This window comes from Bacillus rossius, chromosome 5, assembly GCF_032445375.1.
Source record: "Bacillus rossius redtenbacheri isolate Brsri chromosome 5, Brsri_v3, whole genome shotgun sequence".
NCBI lineage: Eukaryota > Metazoa > Arthropoda > Insecta > Phasmatodea > Bacillidae > Bacillus > Bacillus rossius.
Window position 1 is genome coordinate 18,572,831 of NC_086333.1, and position 13,596 is coordinate 18,586,426.

A 13,596-nucleotide genomic window follows, 5' to 3' on the forward strand; every position below is an offset into this window, starting at 1 on the left:
TGTATAAGACCTGTTATCCTAAATATTTGTTAACAGTTAAACAGAACCAAGATGTGTTAGTGTTTTTTTTTTTTTTTTTTTTTTTTTTTCGTATATTAGAGGTATGGGACATCAAAATACGCATCTGTCGCCCATTGACTTTAAATACAGAATTATAAACTACATATTGTGAAAACATTCTGCAACAGTTTTTGCTGAACGGAAAAACACGGATGAGAAGACAGACGAAATGTGTTTGGTAAGTGATTTTTCGTCAAATGAAATGGAACAGGTCAGTGCTTATCAGAATGAAAGTACAGAACTACTTTTGTGCAAGGAAATGCATTTTACAAAAACATTTCAAGAGAAATCACCTTTAAATGAAATATATCTTGCTGACATGGAAGAAATATACTTAGATTTAGCGGCCAGGTCCCTTTCAAGTGACGAAATTTCTCTTGAAGGGCTGAATGATGTTTCTGGCTATATAGCTCACCGTTTCAGAAATAAATATCTCGACCTTGGCACTACGGATTTCAATTCGGAGGACGATAGCTGTATACATGTACAATCAAAGGGTAACTTAAAATGTCCCACTAATGAATTTTTTGAATTAATAAAGATCGCTGAAATGTGTTTTGATAATGTTCATGGCAACAATTTGTGCAAAAAAGAGCGGATTTTTGAATCACTGACTAAAATTATTTGCGGAACTACTGAAAATAAATATCCAGAAGAAGTTATATACTGTTTTGTCAGGACAAGAACGTATATGCGTATCAAGTATTTGAACATGAAATATTTTAACGAACAAGCCAAAAACGCAAAGAAAGAAATAAGTTGAGGAAAACTACCCTCTAAGATTTTTCAGTGTGATAGTGTCCACTTTCCTTCACCATAATATGAATGTTCATAATTTATTTACGATGTTTTTTAATAACTATATTTAAGAAAAGCATTTATTGTGAATATCGCAGCAATTATGTAGGGCTTAAGGTATTTATTATATTCCAAATATTGAGTATGTCATTTTTATTGCCTTTATTAAAAATAATATATATGTTAACAGTGTAACAAAATTGCGATATTTTTGTATTGCTATTGCAATTTCGTTTCTTGTAAACATTATTTTAGACTTTTTCATATTGAAATTAAATTTGCTATAGGTTTGTTTGTATTTTAATTTTACAGTTATAAGATTTTTTATATGTTGTTTACTGTTTACAAACATTTGAAAAATATTTCCTTAACCATATTTCCATTTCCATGGCAATAATCTTGTTAGCTTTTCGGGTAACTCTTCTACATGGATGATAAGATGGTGCGACATCTAAAACATATCACACCACCTTTACATAACTATAAAACTAAGAGGTGTTTTCTTTACATAATATTAAAGCACAATGTTTCCTTGTGGCGTAGGTGATTTAGAATTTCCATTTATCTAGAAAAATGGGCTTTCAGAATGTTTTTTAACACAGTGTTTCGGAAGGTTTTTGAAGAAAAAAATTGACTACTCGTTTTATTTTTTTTGCAGCTGAATTCGGGCCCGTGCATGAAATATAATTAATCTGTAGGAAGCGCAATGGTTTAAAGTATTGATGTTGAAGATTTGAAAAGATTTATTGAAATAGTGTGAGAGAAGGAGCGAGTTGAGTGAGAAGATGTGTGGGAGTGGCAGAGGTTAGCTCTCAGCCACATGACGTGCGCAGTTGCGAACAAAAAAATAATCCATTCCGCCTCCCCATGGCGAAGGATGAGTGAAAGAGAAACCTGCCAAACCTTCCCCTCCTCCGGGCACGATAGAACCGTGTCGGCTGTGTGTTAGAGGGAGAGTGAGATACAATCTTCGAGGTCTGCTAAATGGGCAGCTCCAATGTTCTAGGCTCGACTGTACTGTCCGTAATGCCTTCCCTTTTCCCCCTCCACAAACACACACTCACTCAGGAGGACTACCTGCCAAATTTCCAGGAACTGAGGGCATACTAAAACTTGCTTGACAAGGAGGCCTCAGATTCCACTGAAAATTCCAGCTAAATCACATCACCGCGCAGGCCAGTCACCTTATATGTCGGCCATCTAATCACTACTGAACGAAATTCAAATGAACAACACTAAAATACATACATTTTCTAATCCTAACCGATAATTAATTTTAAAGTTTAAATAGTACTCCTTTATACCGAAAGTGATCGAGGTAACAAGAAAACGAGATACAACAAACATATGATACTTTGAGTTCGGCAGTCCCACAAGATGGTATACTTTATCACTTTTCACTCACGAATTCGCGGCAAATTTTCACCAAATCTCATTCAGAATGCAAGGATTGAGCAGGTGCCTAAGCAAAAAAAAGGCAAAGTAAATTAAAACCATAAAATTATGTGACCCTTGATAATGTCTTACAGCAAATATGAACACATATAAAGAATATTATATTAAAATTATATTAAAAAAATACTAAGGATGTTAGTGTGCAATCTAAACTGCCTTAGATGTGCTACTTTTGAGAAATAAAATATTTATCTAAAAAATTTTTAACTGCTTTTTTGTAAAAGCATTAGGAAAAAACACTTCGTAGTAAAAATCTTGACCGCAAGAAAGAGCGATGAAAAAGCAAGAGATATAATTTTTAATTAAGTCAATTATATTTATTTCCGGCGCAGAAAACTAATTAACTGCAACGATGATTTAGACAACAGAATGATAGAGAAACATAAGCTGCTTGTAACAGTGTATATTAACTATTTTTTTCAAGAAAATTGCCATATAGATATATTTATAAAATAAATCATATAACCATAAAATAAATCATTAACCATAAAATGGTTTATATATATATATATGGCACACAGTATAAAATACATGTTTCAGTACATGCAAGGATTCTTATGCTTTTGAAATATTTCAGGAGGTGCAAGATTTCAAATTAAGAGAACGCACAAACTCAAAGTAATGTATACAGCTATACACAGTATACTTTTTTTTGGGAACTAGACGCCAAAATTATTACTTTGTAGTAGACAAGCTTAATTATGTTCATTTTAAACTTATTTATGAGATTTCCATGTTTACAGATTACAACATGAATTTTATATATGCTAACAAAGTGTGTTCTATAATATTAAATGTTAAACGATCTTTAAGAACTAGATATGAAACAATTTTTTTGTAAAAAAAACGCGATTATTTTTACTGTGTATGCGCATACACAGTACAAACATTCGGAATGCATACCAGCTTAATTAGTATATCCTCGTAAGCAAACCATAAAGTTTCCTTGCCAATTTCGCATATATTTGTAAGAAATTTAAATAATAAGTGCCTAAACAGTCAAGATCCCAAAGTAAAATAAATGTCGTCTCAAATTAGCTAAGACACAAAAATGTTTCTGCAAATTCAGCACAATTTTTTAATTAATTTAAATGTTGACTGCCTGCAAAACATAAATCCCAAAATCAGACATGTATCATCATAGTTATACTGAGACAGATCAAGTACACTCTATCAAATCTTTTCTATAATAATCATCTCATGCGTGTTATAAGAGGAAGTAAATGTACAAGATAAATTAATGAAAAATAAAACGCATGTTCGAACATTTTCGTTAGTAAAAACCCTTTCTGAAAAAAAGAAAATGTAAATATACAAACAACAATAGTATTAAGAAAAATTTACTATTTGCCAAAAATATATAACAGGAATGTTCATGGCAGTAAATGAAAATATACACACAATTTTTGCCATTGCTCTCAGCACTTGTAACATACCCGTTCTTTCCTCTAATAATTTATAACAAATATCAGGATAAACAGTTGCCTGCAATTATTATTTTTTTTCTTTGTTAAGTCCTAGGCCTAATATAGCATAAAAGTTTTGTAGCATTGCCTTACACTCACTTATTTACATACCAATCCTTTTTAATATTATTTTACTTGCAATTCTTTTCTTTTGCTTCTAAAATATATTTTTGGTCTCTACCTTACTTTTTTTCATGCAGCTATCTGTTATTTCAGGCATAACGCATTTTAAGTAAAACGTGTCAGCTTTGGTAGCATCGTGTTCAGCCAAAATTGTTCATCTTTAAAAATTCATTCAAAAAACTTCATTACTGCTGTACGCCAAGAAATCGCAATTTTGCTCGTTTGAAATGTTAAGTTGTCCCTAAATTTGGTAATAGAAACTGTGCTGTTTCATACCTCAATGTAAAATATATTTAAAATTTATGTCAATAATTACATTCTTTAATTTTATTTTTATTTTATTATTTATTTATTATTATTATTTGAGTGCCTACCAACAGTCAAAGCCTTTAACAGGTAGGCACTTAACAAATATTACATAAAGAAACAACAATAACATACACAAAACACAATGATAAACACAACAATAAAAATGGGACAACACAAACATAAACACATGACAAAGGACCCTTATAAGATTAAGTAGCTAAATTTGTCAAATTTAAATTAATTCTTATCAATGAAATAACACTAAAACATTATTTACATCAGAAGTTATCTTAACTGCAAGAAAATTAAGAATTCAAAATATCTTTCATAGAGAATTTGGCCCTTTGGAAAGGGTCTAAATCTTTCAAAATATCATTACAATTATCAGTACACCGTTTTGATAGCTCATTTTTTATGTGATACGTTCGAAAGGGTCGCATTGTTCTATGATTGAATGAAGGAACTCGAAGACCAATTTTGTTTAATATTTCAGTGCTGTGGTAAACATTTATAAAACAATTTATTACAAAAACAGTATCAGAAACTTTCCTTCTAAACTGCAGTGTATGCGTGTTCAGGGTTTCAAGGATTAGATCGTAGTTAAAATTCTCTGAATTATCATCTATTAAATGTTTGTTATAAATGTATCTGAACAATTTCTTTTGTATATTTTCAAGTCTATTTGAGTCAGTGGTAGTTATAGAGTTCTATCTTACTAAGGTAAAATAAAGACTAATTACAGAATCAAGAGAGCTAGCCAAATAAGTTAAATATTTTATAAGCCCAATTATTTTGTTTGCACTTGCAATTAAATTATCCACGTGGTGGTGAAAGTAAAATTTTGAATCTAAGAAAATACCTAGATCACGCATACAATAAGTTCTCTGTATCATGTTGTTGTTTATTAAATAGTTAAAATTTTCTGTATATGTTTTCCTAGAATATGATATTATTTTAATCTTCTTAAGATTTAATTTCATTCCGTTAGTTTGACACCACTTAGTTACATTATTTATATCTTCTTGCAACAATAAACAATCACTTGGTGTTCTAATGGTACTATATATTTTTAGATCATCCGCATAGAGCAAAGCTCTCGCATGCTGAATAACATTAACTATGTCGTTTATAAAAATTAAAAATAAGTAAGGTGATAAGGTTCCACCCTGAGGAACACCAGACGATGCATTAAAATATGAAGATAAAGTGCTACAAATACGAACAGCAAAGGATCTTTCATTTAAATAGTTACAGAACCAATTAGTGTAGGAGGAATTCAAACCAAAACTAGTTAATTTATCTACAATAAGAGAGTGCTTGCATGTATCAAATGCTTTACTTAAATCGAAATATATAGCATCCACTTGTTTGCGGGATAAAATTTCGCCGTACGTATAATTAACAAACGCAAATAAATTTGTGATCGTAGTTTTACCAGGTACAAAACCGTGTTGACTATCCGCTATTAAATGGGATGTATGAAAAGAAATATGTTTATGTATAATTTTTTCAAAAACTTTAGAAAAGCCACATAAAAGTGATATCGGTCTATAATTAGTAACTAATTGTATATCACCTTTTTTTAATACTGGGACAACAATAGCTTGTTTCCATAATTTTGGATAAATTCCAGAAGTCAGACTTTTATTGAAAATGTGAGCTAGTATAGGTGCTAATATCTCCTTGCAGCCTTTAATAATAAAGTTTGGAATACCATCTACTCCTGCTGATTTGGTTGATTTTAGACATTTAATAGCCCAAAGAACGTGGCTGATTGTAATGATAGGTGGCATTAAGTTAGTTTCATACTTATGCGTTTGTGGTTGGAACTGCACATCACGTGGCTGATCATAAACTTCAGCAAAATGTTTACCAAAGGAATTGGCAACAGCAGCTGGATCACTTGATAGCACGTTATTTTCGATAACTTCAAGAGACTGTTTGTAACCTTCCTTCATAATTTTAATATAGTTCCAGAATTTAGATGGGGATGATTTTATTTTGTTATTTATATTTTCAATCCATTTGTTTTTATCTGATTTAATTTTTATTTTCACAAGTCGTCTTAAGTCTGAAAATTTATGATACTGAATTTCATTATTTGTTTATTGTACTGCCTAAATGAGTGTTCTTTGCGTTTCAAAAGATAAATAAGTTGTTTCGAAAACCAATGTGGGTATTTAGATTGAAATTTTGTTGAGAGAGGAATACAATGTTCCAATGCATTTACAATACTATTTGTTAAATATTCAACCATATCATTTACATTGTCCATATGATAAATACAATCACAATTTAATTTTAGTAAAATCTCATAGAGAGAAAGGTAATCACCTTTACTGTAGTTCCTGAAGCTGGATTGATAATTAGGGTTATTAGAATTATCTTTATTGGAATAAGTTTTAATGACAATGTCTAGAGCAGGACGAGAGTTATCTTCATTGACAAACGGGTCGGAATGTTTATAAATACTAATAACATTCATGTTAGAGAATACAATATCAAGCATACTATAAAATGATAAAGTATTATTATGTTGTTCTAAGCCAAGCGTGTTGATTATTTCAAGTAGAAACTGTCCTTTAATTTTATTGTAGTAATGACGTACATTTTGTGTATGGCTGTACTTCCATTCAGTCCCTGGCACGTTAAAGTCACCAGTGAGAATAATAGGGTAAGGATATCTACTAAGATTGGCTTCCAAAAAAGAAAAATAATTTTTAAATTCATTAACAGAGAAATAGGGGGTAATATAAATATTTGCTACTAAAAACTTTGTGTTATGTCCATTATCAATTTCTACCCAAACTGCATCAACTTCAGGTATATTAAACTCCGTTTTATACAAAACATTTGAGAAACTACATTTGTCAACTGCTATAAATGCTCCTCCCCCACGTTTCATCGTAGTTGTATCATAATTACGATCCTTGCGGAAGATTTGAAAGTTATCATTGAAATAATGAGAGTTAATTGAATTTTCATTTAACCAAGTTTCCGTTGAACAGATAATTGATAATAATAAGTAAAATAATATAAGTAAAAAATTGGAGTTCATAAAACACAATATGAACTGTCTATATAAGTGTTGTTAAAGGCTGGCTTAGAGTTATTTTTTAGAACAAAGACTGTTTAGTGTGTGTATCTTTTCAGAACAGAATTTATTACTTTGTAAATGTGTGTTGCAGTTTTTGGAGAAGCGTTTAAAAAAGTACTTCGTATATTGCTTGACCCAAAGAATGTATTCACAGCAGGAACATGATGCTATAGTATTTTTATACTTCTAAATACACTCTCAGTTTTGTTATTAATAATTATGTGCACGCTATGATTGAGTGTAAAAATTAATTTAGCATTTACTCATTTATATTTACTGCTCAAAAGCTACACTATTAAACAAATAACTCATAAATGCTTCTCTACATCTCTCAGCAAGAAAAATAATTTCGAGATAATCGGTGCGTACAGCTAACTGAGTTCGAGGCGACATCGTCATCAGAATAACAGCTACAGTTACATTGGTGGTATAGCACTAATATAATTTGCATCAACACGTTTTCAAAACACTGTAACGATCTGCTGTTTTTTTCGATTAGCTACTTATGACATAAATTAGATGGTTGTAGATTAATCACATACACCCACTGTAAGCATGTGCGTAGCTAACTTAGTGTTAGAAAGCTGGCAAAACATGTTTAGGAACATGACACATGAAAAAAAAATTGAAAAAGGAGGAAATACCTACATATGTGGGGTACGACACCCACCTGCCTAGCGAATATCGTTGACATGCCTCAGCAACATTTGTGATCTCGAGATTCAACACACACAGGTTTGCTAAATACATTTATGTTTTAAAATACTCGACTATAATTTTCCTTTCTGCCTAGTACTCCCTTAATTTCAAATGTCTCAGAATTCTTTTTGTCAATACAAATGGGAAAAAAGCGTCGTACACAATAAACAGCAAATAATGAAAGAATAAATTGGACATTTGTTGATTCTATGTTAGAATCCAAGAAAAAGTCAAGAAAATTTCCCGCGATGCGCACTACCATTTATAGCCATGTTGTTTAAGCAGGAGTTAATCAAGTTTCAGCGGACCATTAAGTTATCTAGCTCTATTGGGTTTATAAGTTGCATTGCTTATGGAAACGGCTTTCACGTTAACTAAAACCCATGAGCGATAAAAATATTAAACGAGGCCGGTATTCGAACCCGCACTCTCTTGCACCATTAGCTGACGTTTTACCGAGTACACAGTAAAAGCCAGCTCCCTTATTCTGATAAAATTGCATTATTCATAGTTAAGCTGAACGTACATAACTAAAACAAATAACAAAGTAAAATACTGACTGAAAATTAGAAAATAACATTTTGTTAAATCCGTATGTGGAAATAAGCTCTCACATCTATGTTTGTAGCAACACATTGCAATACTCAAAATGATAAAAAAAGTTTAATTTTAAATTTTCAAATTCAATTCACATTCGGTAAGATATTAACTTTAACATATTTCAAATTCTTACTTCGACGCAATTCAAACATAAAATAGAAATGTATTACTAAAATATTAAACTGTATTTTCTCACGTAAAAATTGATGTTATTTTATTTGGATCGTGGACGAAAAGCCCGAGGTTTGCGCGGAATTCGTTTACCCATTAATACTTTGATGTTAAAACAATTAACTAGAAGAGAAAATGGAATACATAAAGTGAGAATTGCATTTATTTCCATAAACTTCACTTCACCTTACTTCTTTCTAGTAATGCTCAATCTGCCCCTTGAACTTTAACAGGTGTTTATTTTGTGTGACTTATCTCCAAGGTCAGACAGCAGCCTACTTCTGCCCGAAGGGGGAAGGGAGACAAGTCTGCGCGGCCTAACTGCAGGGTGTGAAAGTGGGGTGCGTACAACACAGGCACAACTACTGTACAGTCCAAGATAAGAGTGTTATAGGCAACTGACATATAACAAAAACAGTGTTGCAAAAGTGGATATTTTTTTAGTGTTGCAAATTACTTAAAACATCAAAATTGATTTTATTTTACATATGAAGTTTCAAACTAGCAATCAGCAAAATCTGAAATTTTTCCATTTGAAAGATTGATGGTGGTTTTTATCAAAATAATAATGTCTAATTCAAGCCACACTAATGATTACAGAAAACATTCGCTAGTTGATTTATCTCTTCCATAATAAGTTATTTTGTTGGGCATTTTGTACAGATAATATCAAATACAATTGTTTAGGGAAAAAATGGATAGTTAATCAAAAAAATAGTACCCAAAAGCACTGAATTATCAACTTTGAAGAAAATATTTAAATAATTATGATTTAAAAAAAACTAAAATTTTAAAGTGTACATGCACAACTCTTTTACATGGAAAAATAAAAAAAAATTGTGAAATATGGCCTTAAACACAACATAGAGAAACTTCGTCGGGGAGAAAAAGACTATGTAGGCCAAGGATCTGGCTTGTCTCTGTCTTCACTTATCTGATCGGAGTAAAGAATTATTTGCTACAGGCCAATGCAGAAATAAGTGTTTATAACATTGCTTACTTTAGGAAGTGATCCTGTAGTAAAATAAAAATTACGTAATAAATGATGTTTGCAAATTTTTTTAACCTCTTACTGTGATGTTATATTTAAGATATATTTAATTAAATGTAATATTTTTGCATTGACCAAGGACCGAATCCGTATATGAATTCCATACTTTAAAACTAATTTTGGAATATTTCAGAATTTCTAGGTCAATAAAACGCCAATTTCCAAGTTTGCGGTCATAACGGCTTATGGGATGCTGGTATACAAGGAACCTAAGCTGCTTTTACGATTTTTAATATTCTTTATTGAATAAGAGTATTTTTTACATAAAAATACCATTTTGCACTGACCAAGGATCAAACAAAGGACAGTAATCCATCGATTCTGTAGGTAAATTAATTGTAGATTTTTTTAATGAATTTGGAAAATTTTCCGAAATTTATAGCTAAATAGTTACGAATTTCCAAGATGGCGTCCAAATTTAAAGATGGTGGGCACCACAGTAATAATAAATAATTACTGCACTCTAGTGGAAAAAATTAAAATAACATTGTGGTAGCGCACTCTAGCAGACGAAAACCAGATGGTGGCCTCCAGAAGAGGTAAACAACATGACGGACGAGACGTCATTGTGGCTGGAGATATATGTACCTTGGCATTAGTTGTGGGAGGTGATTCTGTCGGTGGCTTCCGTGAATGAAAGATCTGTCGTAATTTTTTTAAATTTTTGAACGCATTATTTAGTTAAAGCTTTTATTTAGTGTAGTGAAGGAGGTTTAATATTAACATGCCCACATATATTTGATTAATTTTATTTTCTACAATTCCCCGTCCAGTACCAGTCGAATACGGATTACACATTAAAATTATCTTAATTTATTTTAATTGTCGATGTGCAGTTCATTACTCGTAGTTCTGCTTATAGATTTTTTATAACACAACATAACAATTTTACGGGTAAAAATATGTAGTGATTTTCGTATCATTGAGCACGTAATTTTATAAATATAGTCACTATTCATTATGTTTAGTTATCCCCAAACTGCTTCACGTTATAGGTTTGTTCTAGCCACGGAAAGAAAACAAGAAATGTCAAAACTTTGGCACTGTGTTGTATCACTGTAAATACTTCATGCTACATTGTTCGCTGTAACATTGAAAATGAAAGTCGTTTCTTTAGATTACAGATTCTTGTTCGAGTTCCATTTAAACTTGTCGTCAAGCATATCACTGTTTTTCTTCTTCTGAGAACTATGGCATGGGGTGTTGGCAATCTGATCACTCCAGCACGGAATGTTGTGAGTAGTATACAAATGTATGTCCGAGATCAGGGTTAAGGGTGTGGGGCCGGTGCCGGGGTCCGCCATCTTGGATTATGTCGTCACGCCGGACATCTTGGATGAGCTTAACGGGACACAACGTAACGGGACATAAAGTAACGGGAATAATACATCACGGTGGCCATCTTGGATCTGCCATTTTGGATGACATCATTGTGTTCTCGAAAATTCCGGCATTGTGTTTTCCGCCATTTTGAATGATGACGTCACCGTTGCAATCTCCGTTACGGTCGCCATCTTTAAAATCTTTATTTATAATCAGATTTTGATGAATTTTTTTTTTTAAAAAATCATAAAAAAATTCACTTAATAAAATTTTAATAAATTTTTTATAAGAAAATTTTTTTACGACACGGAGTTCGGAGTCCTCGGTTCAAACCCGACGAGTGCAAAAAAAATTAAAAATGACGGCCGATCCTTCCCTCACAGTGGACGCAGGCAGACTAACCCCCACCACATGTTTCATAGCATATATATCATCTGGTAGTATGACGTCATGTACGCCAATTGAAATTTGGACACCATCTTGAAAATCTTTATTTATTATCCGATTTTAATGAAAAAAATTCCAAAATTCATCAAAAAATTAACTTATTTGAATTCTGTTTGATTATATCGATGTACGTCCTTGGTTCGATTCCCGACGAGAGTAAACGGTCGATCCTTCCTCCATGAAAGCTACCTAGACTGATCTACAACCAACAATACCAAGGTATATATCGTCAACTGGTATGAAGTCATGTCCGACATCTTGTCTTCATGCGCTGGAGACCACCATCTTGTTTTCGTCTGCTACAGTGTGCCGATACCATGTTAGTATAATTATCTGGTCACCATACTTTTGTCCTCAACTGTTGACATTGAACATTGACCTTGGCCTTTGACCTTGTCCTTGAAATTTGACTTTGACCTTGACCTTGTACTTTTGACCTTAACCTTGAACTTTGACCTTGACCTTGAAATTTGACCTTGATCTTGAAATTTGACCTTGATCTTGAAATTTGACCTTGATCTTGAAATTTGACCTTGACCTTGAACTTTGACTTTGTCCTTGAAATTTGACTTTGTCCTTGTCGACCATCATGGATCCGACATTTTATGTTCAGTACATGCTACCAGGAGCTACCACCTGCTGGAGTACGTCATCTTGTGTGTGTACTTGTACTATAGAGTACATTTCCATCTAGATAATTTTATTCTAACCCGCTAGAGTGCAGTAATCATTTATTACTAAGGTGCCCGCCATCTTGAAATTTGGCCGCCATCTTGAAAATCCGTAATTTTAATGCTAGAGATTCGGGAAAAAGCTCAAAATTCATTAAATAAATTTGTAATCTATATACTGATAAATTAGATCAAATAAGGTCCTTGGTTCGATCCCTGGTCGATACAAATCAACTTTAATTTTAAAAAATACCACAAAAGCTACAGGTTTGAGAAATAAAAACACCGCAAGTTCTTTTAAAAAATTTTATTACATAAATTCAATACACTACTACAAGTACAAAAAAAAACACTGACAAATTACTAAAGCCTTTTTCGATTCCTCGATTCAAACAGTCTTCTTATTGTACGGACTAAGCCATTTACATGACTTTAAATGTCTATCCGATCTGTTCATCACCGCAGCCAAAGACGGACTGAAGTTTATATCACTTATATAGTCTCATTAGACGGTACAACACATGAGTCAAATCAATAACCATTTTTATTATACGTCTCGGAGCATTTTTTTATAATGACGATGTAAGCTATCGAGACGTGAAATTAGTTTATTGCACTTATTGCACTGAAATTGTATTCTTTGTGAATTATTAGAACAACCGATACTTTCATGTCTGCGAGCATTTGAGGTGATAATAAATGATGCACCACAGTATTTGCACTGATGCGAAGTACGCTCTTCATTAATTGAAGTATTCCATGCTGATGAAACTTCAGATGATGGTGGAACAGCACATATCGAAGTCTCCTCCATTGTTGTCAGAGGCGTTGCCAACGGGATCTGCTCCAACATCGTCGGCGCTGACATCATGGTTCCCGTAGTCGATGGTACATCCTCCATCGAGTTCGACGTTAAAGTCGGTAAAGATGCCATCGAAGTCTCAAGAACAGGCAATTACACGACTTATGCACCAGAAGAAACAAATTAGGTGATCCGTACACCGTCGACGGCAGTAAGAAACTGAGCGTCCTGCTGTCTAGGACTCGTTAATATACATGCACCCTTTGGAATAATACGCTAGTCAAATCAAGAACAATTTACTAAAATACTAGAGTCAAAACAACATTAAAAAAAAAAGCACCATCAACAAAAAGGAAGCACATTTTGGAAGCAACATCATCAAAAACGCAGCACATTTGGAAGCACCGACAACGAAAAGGCAGCACCATCAACGAAAAGGCAGCACATTTGGAAGCACCGACAACGAAAAGGCAACACATTCGGAAGCACCTACAACAAATAGGCAGCACATTTAGAAGCACCGA

The 13,596-nt window shown here is 32.7% G+C and overlaps 1 protein-coding gene across 1 annotated transcript in view; it reads right to left on the reverse strand.

Moving 5' to 3' along the window:
• The window catches only part of LOC134532219 (cubilin), a 633,189-nt gene that overhangs the window by 134,512 nt on the left and 485,081 nt on the right, over window positions 1-13,596 (reverse strand). The window lies entirely within an intron of this gene.